Here is a 7,427-nt window from a genome sequence, read left to right as displayed (position 1 = left end):
CTGATTTATTGGAGAAGCATGTTCCTTTACGTATGGCTCGAGTAAACCGATCTTGCCTCTGGTTCAATAAAAAAGTCAATACATCTTTAATAATTCGGAATAAATTATATAGGAAATGGAGGAGGAAATTTCAGATTTCGCCTGGTTTCATCATATAAAGCTGCCCGAAATAATGCTACGCTTGTCATAAGGCAAGAAAAAAGAAGATACTGTAATGGTAAATTGGATCCACCGCTTCCTTCTAAGAATCTATGGCGGAACTTAAAAAACTTAAAAGTCCATGGTGGTTTGAAGCCGGAATGTGACATAGACCCGAATATAATGAACGACTTCTTTACGGTAGCAAAAAGCATTAAACCTTCTCCTCATACCTTAAAGACTCTTGTAGCTCGTACTGCCTTTCAACATGAATTTAAGTTTGAATGTGTAAGTGAGGGTGATGTCATACAAGCAATACTGAATATCAAATCTGACGCTGTTGGGTGGTGATGGCATTTCCCTAAAATTTGTTAAGCTTGTGCTGCCATTTATTCTGGGCACTATTACCCACATAATAAACGATTGCTTTACAACATCTTGTTTTCCAGAGGAGTGGGAAAAATCCGTCATACTCCCAGTAGCTAAGAAAAGTATGTCTACTACTCCTAGTGACTATAGGCCCGGCCCATAAGTATATTACCAGCCTTGGCGAAAGTATGTGAGTCGTTAATGGCAGCGAAAATCTCATCACATGATCAGTGCTACAATTTAATATCCCCTCTAATTGATTATATAAGGATACATTTTGATGATGGACCCTTAACACTTCTATGCCTCCTGGACTTTTCTAAAGCATTCGACATGGTTGATCATAATATTTTACACACTAAGCTCAAGCATTATTTTAGATTTTCGAACATGGGCATGCGCCAAGGGTCTGTCATAGGACCTCTTTTGTTTAGTTTATTTGTCAATGATGTATTCTCAGTTTGTAAATATGTTAATGTACACGCATATGCTGATGATATCCAAGTGTACTTGTCTAGTCAGATTGATCTTGCTGAGGATTTATGTTTTAAAGTAAATAGTGATCTGTCAGCTATATCCCAATGGGCAAGTGATAATCATTTATGCCTTAATGCGTCTAAGTCATATGTGTTGCCAATATGTAATAGTGTAGTGCATGTTAAGGATGTTCCGAAGCTGTTTATTGGTAAAAGTGCTCTACAGATTACAAACAAAACTAAAAACTTAGGCTTTGTCGTCAACTCTAGCCTGACCTGCTCTGATCACATTAATAGCACTGTCACTACTTTAAATCGAGTTAATGAGTGCGATTATATATAACTACTTCCTACTGTTGGTCTATACTCTCTGTCTTTTTCTTCTTTTCTTTCTTTTCTCATTGATTTTTCTACTCATATGTATGCAAATTTTCTTCTTAGATATAAGTTCAATTAAATTTAAGTTAAATGCATTTCATTCAATTTAATTTTATTATGTGAATTAATTAAAGTTGATGTACTTTTAAAAGACTGTTGTCTTACATGTACAATTGCTGTTTGTTGTTAAATAAATAAAATAAAAATAAATAAATTTGCATTCTAGTGTTGGGAACTATCGAATGAAAAATATCGCGTTATTCGATAGTTCACTCATTTTCATTCATTCGATAATCATTTGAAATTTGTTCATTACAAATTTTTCGAACAGCTAGTTTTTGGTATGAATGATTCGTTCATTCCTATTTTTATACTCAGCTGAGCAGAGCTCACAGAGTATATTAATTTTGTTCGCATAACGGTACCCCGTAACTGCATAAGCTAATCGAGATAGATATAGACTTCTATATATCAAAATGATCTGGGCGAAAAAAGAAATTCATTTAGCCATGTCCGTCTGTCCGTCCGTAAACACGATGACTTGAGTAAATTTTGAGGTATCTTAATGAAATTTGGAACGTAAGTTCCTGGGCACTCATCTCAGATCGCTATTTAAAATCGGACTATAACCACGGCCACTTTTTCGATATCGAAAATTTCGAAAAACCGAAAAAGTGCGATAATTCATTTCCAAAGACGGATAAAGCGATGAAACTTGGTAGGTTGGTTGACCTTATGACGCAGAAGAGAAAATTATTAAAATTTGGGACAAAAAGAAGGTAATTTAAAAGTTCTGCAAGCTGCAATTTGGCAGTCTTTGAAGATATCATGATGAAATTTTGCGGGAACGTTACTCGGATGACGAACACGCCCACTTTTTAAAAAAAGTTTTGAAAGTCAAATTTTAACAAAAAACAAGTAAGGAAGGCTAAGTTCGGGTGTAACCGAACATTACATACTCAGCTGAGAGCTTTGGGGACAAAATAAGGGAAAATCACCATGTAGGAAAATGAACCTAGGGAAACCCTGGAATGTGTTTGTATGACATGGGTATCAAATGGAAGGTATTAAAGAGTATTTTAAAAGGGAGTGGGTCATAGTTCTATAGGTGGACGCCATTTCGGGATATCGCCATAAAGGTGGACCAGGGGTGACTCTAGAATGTGTTTGTACTAGAGGTTTACGCCGATCACTTTATCGGCGGCGGCGGCGTAAGCTCTATTATATACCGGCGGCGCCGGCGTACGCCGGTGTTCTTACTTTAAAATCTTGATTTTTCTATTTAGATAAATAATATTTAGGAAGGGTTTTGTTTATATGTATTTAAGGACATCAACGTGTTGGCCATTTCGGAAAGATCCGGGGTTTTTGCATCAAAAGACCGTTCAAAAATTTTCAGGAGTAGCTCCTTGCGAAGGGATTGTCCCTCGTTCGCTTGCTCTAGAGAGGCTTTGAACCTTACCCCGGTCTATGGAATTGGTACTGCTGCGTCTGCTGAAAAGAAATAGAGATACATAAAATAGTCACACTTTTGCTTGTATATCTCGTGCAAAGCGTAGTAGTTTCACCTAGGGTTAACTCCTAATAATCGTCGCAAACACAATTTCTTTAAATCATTTGTCGCTCCTTGGCGGTCACGCATAAAGGCGACTTAGGGTTGCTACTAATGGTCTATTAATACTCATGACTCTCGTGGCACAGGGTGCCTCCAGTTTTTTCGGCTGTTTTGAAGAGCTATAATTCCCGATGTGCGAACAGTAGGGATCCCTACCACCAGTCGCTACCACGCCTCCTGAGCATCACACCATATGCCAGCACAGAAGCTATAGCACTGCGGCTTCCAACTCATACCTTCGCCGACGTCACTTTCCTAGAAGCTCTAGGCGTAGCTCCGAAGACTTTCCAACGGATGCTTTTGTCGAGCTATGCTTCCGAGCTACACCACAGAAGGACCTTGAAACGTTAGGGAGTGACTATTCGGCCAAGGATGCCGCCCTCGTCTAAGTGTATCTCATTGCGGAATGGGTGAAAATCGTATAATCGTATTACAAGGACCCTGGATAAAATTTTTAAAATGTAGACCAAAGATTGCAGACGTTTGTGTTCAGAACATTGACTTCAATAGTCTTCTTTAAATCAAATTTAGAATGAAAGTCGACGGATTTTAAGTTGAAAGTTGTTAACTACTGTTTTCCGGCATTACGATATAGGAGCTTATTATGGATGACCGCGTAGCTTCAGTTTTCAGACAAGTTCGACTGTCCACTACGTTAGGGTAGTATCACACACGGTCATTAGTTCCACTGTCTTGGGAAAGCTTTTGCTTCACCACTTTGAGTGTTCTTGCGAAGGACAAAGCCTCACCTGATAGATATATGTGCCTACGTATTGACATTTGTAAAAGGAACCGTAACGTGTAGGTGATATTTAAACTTGGTTGATAGGCTATAATCAATGCGATTCACTCCAAGGGACTAGTTTTGGATAGGGCCGCCAACTTTAGGAAATGTCAAACCGGGAGACTTGGGTGTTGAAGGATGAAGTGTGAAAATCAAAATTAACATTTCAGACGCTATTGTATAGTTTCGCAAATAAACAACAGATGTTTGAATGCAAGACTAATGATTTTTCAAATCCTTCTCATAAGTACATATATCCTCAACTTAAGTATGAGGTAAGAATAATTTCAAAGGAGTGCTTATGCCCCTAGAACTTGCTAAAGGATTTTGTGTCACTGATTTCGCTTATTCTTGAGGACAATTTAAAAACATGTTCGCCTTGGGTCATTTTTTTTGAATTAATTCTTCATTATTAATTTTTTCAAAAATGTAAAGTGAGCATATAAATTTATTATATAACTTTCCTTGTAGTGTTTTGTTTTAATAACTTGCTGAATTGGGTGATGCAAAGTCCGTGTTAAGCTGACATCGAAAGCGCCTGTTATTGTAAATAACTTTTGAATAGTTATAGAGTTAAGTTTCGCAATAAGTATCTCATAACTGGCAGTGATGCGCATCCGTTTATACCACTTTCGACCATATCAGACCAATTTTCGACATGAACAATAAATGGCCTAAACAGTGTTAAACGAGTAGTAAATATAGTAACGCGCCGGACGCCGCGCCGACGCGCCGATATTTTTACATTCGGCGGCGGCGTGCGAAAAACGACCAAAATCGGCGGCGGCGTATATCTCTAGTTTGTACGATATGGGTATCAAATTAAAGGTATTAATGAGGGGTTTAAAAGGGAGTGGCGCTTAGTTGTATATGTGAAGGCGTTTTCAAGATATCGACCAAAATGTGGACCAGGGTGACCCAGAACATCATCTGTCAGGTACCGCTAATTTATTTATATATGTAATACCACGAACAGTATTCCTGCCAAGACTCCAAGGGCTTTTGATTTCGCCCAGCAGAACTTTTTCATTTTATTCTACTTAATATGGAAGGTGTCACCCATTTTACAAAGTTTTTTCTAAAGTTATATTTTGCGTCAATAAACCAAACCAATTACAATGTTTCATCCCTTTTTTCATATTTGATATAGAATTATGGCATTTTTTTTAATTTTTCTTAATTTTCGATATCGAAAAAGTGGGCGTGGTCATAATCGGATTTCGGCAATTTTTTATACCAAGATAAAGTGAGTTCAGATAAGTACGTGAACTAAGTTTAGTAAAGATATATCGATTTTTGCTCAAGTTATCGTGTTAACGGACGAGCGGAAGGACAAACGGTCGACTGTGTATAAAAACTGGACGTGGCTTCAACCGATTTCGCCTATTTTCACAGAAAACAGTTATCGTCATAGAATCTATGCTTCTACCAAATTTCACAAGGATTGGTAACATATTGTTCGACTTATGGCATTAAAAGTATTCTAGACAAATTAAATTAAAAAGGGCGGAGCCACGCCCGTTTTGAAATCTTCTTTTATTTTTGTATTTTGTTGCCACATATTATTACTGGAGTTCAATATTGACATAATTTACTTATATACTGTAAAGATATTAAATTTTTTGTTAAAATTTGACTTAAAAAAAAAAAAATTTTAAAAGGTGGGCGTGTTCGTCATCCGTTTTTGCTAATTTTTATTTAGCTCACATATAGGAATAGAAGTAACGCTATTGCCAAATTTCATCTTGATATCTTCAACGACTGCCAAATTACAGCTTGCAAAACTTTCAAATTACCTTCTTTCAAAATTAGGCGCGCTGCCACGCCCATTGTCCAAAATTTTACTAATTTTCTATTCTACTTCATAAGGTCAACCCACCCACCAAGTCTTTATCCGTCTTTGGTAATGAATTATCGCACTTTTTCGGTTTTTTGAAATATTCGATATCGAAAAAGTGCGCGTGGTTATAGTCCGATTTCGTTCATTTTAAATAGCGATCTGAGATGAGTGCCCAGGAACCTACATACCAAATTTCATCAAGATACCTCAAAATTTACTCAAGTTATCGTGTTTACGGACGGACGGACATGGCTAAATAAATTTCTTTTTTCGCCCAGATCATTTTGATATCTGTCTCGATTAGTTTATGCCATTACGGATTACCGTTATGCGAACAAAGTTAATATACTCTGTGAGCTCTGCTCAGCTGAGTATAATTAAATACCTTTACAGTATATAAGTAAATTTTGTCAACATTCAACTCCAGTAATAATATGGTGCACCAAAATCCAAAAATAAAAGAACATTTCAAAATGGGCGTGGCTTCGCCCTTTTACATTTAATTTGTTTAGAATACTTTTAATGCCATAAGTCGAACAAAAATTTACCAATCCTTGTGAAATTTGGTAAGGCTATCGATTCTATGACGATAACCGTTTTCTGTGAAAATGGGCGAAATCGGTTGAAGCCACGCTCAGTTTTTATACACAGTCGACCGTCTGTCCTTCCGCTCGGCCGTTAACACGATACCTTGAGCAAAAATCGATATCTCTTGGCTGAACTTAGTTCACGTACTTATCTGCACTCACTTTATCTTGGTATTAAAAATGGGCGAAATCCGACTATAACCACGCCCACCTTTTCGAAATCGAAATTTCGAAATATGAAAAGAAAAATGCCATAATCTATTGTATTTTGTGAATCTATATTTCTCAGCTGATGCGTTTCTTTGTAGCTGAGCGGTTTTAGATCTCGGCGCTTAAGAAGCACTGCCTCTCAAAGACTCGGTAACAAAATTATAAATTATAAATTCTGCAGCAAATACGAAAAAGGGATGAAATTTGGTGATTGGATTGATTTTTTGACGCAAAATATAACTTAAAAAAAACTTTGTAAAATTGGTTTGACACCTACCATATTGAGTAGACGGAAATGAAAAAGTTCTGCAGGGCGAAATCAAAAGCCTTGGAATCATGGCAGGAATACTGTTCGTGGTATTACATATATAAATAAATTAGCGGTACACGACAGATGATGTTCTGGGTCACCCTGGTCCACATTTTGGCCGATATCTCGAAAACGCATTTACATATACAACTAAGGTCCACTCCCTTTTAAAACCATCATTAATACCTTTAATTTGATACCCATATCGTACAAACACATTCCAGGGTTACATTAGGTTCATTTTCCTACATGGTGTTTTTCCCTTATTTGACAAAGGATGAAGGAAAATCGTTCCAAAAAACGTTACCCTTGGTCAACAATTTGGTCGATATTTCCCAAACGTAGGTGATATGGAATTAAAAACCACCTATAAACCATCTACGAAACCCTACGAAACCAACGCAACTAAGCTCTCAGCTGAGTATGTAATGTTCGGTTACACCCGAACTTAGCCTTCCTTACGTGTTTTATTTATGGTGACTCACCGTATGCACAAGCACACACACAAATATAATCTACTTAAATGAAAACTCATAAAAGAGTGGTGGCGCTCTCCAGATACGAATCTGACCAGCGCACGGTGGGATATTTGATCAATCTAGCTGGCCAAAAGTCGATTTTTCAAAATATTCCAATTTTGTTTAAATAAACTCCCTGGCGTTCCTAAATGTCTACTGAATTGTATACACACCCATCTCAACGGAGCTAACCGCGCACATC

The sequence above is a fragment of the Eurosta solidaginis genome, chromosome 2 (genome assembly GCF_040869045.1).
Source record: "Eurosta solidaginis isolate ZX-2024a chromosome 2, ASM4086904v1, whole genome shotgun sequence".
Lineage (NCBI taxonomy): Eukaryota > Metazoa > Arthropoda > Insecta > Diptera > Tephritidae > Eurosta > Eurosta solidaginis.
Note: the sequence above shows the minus strand (reverse complement) of the source record.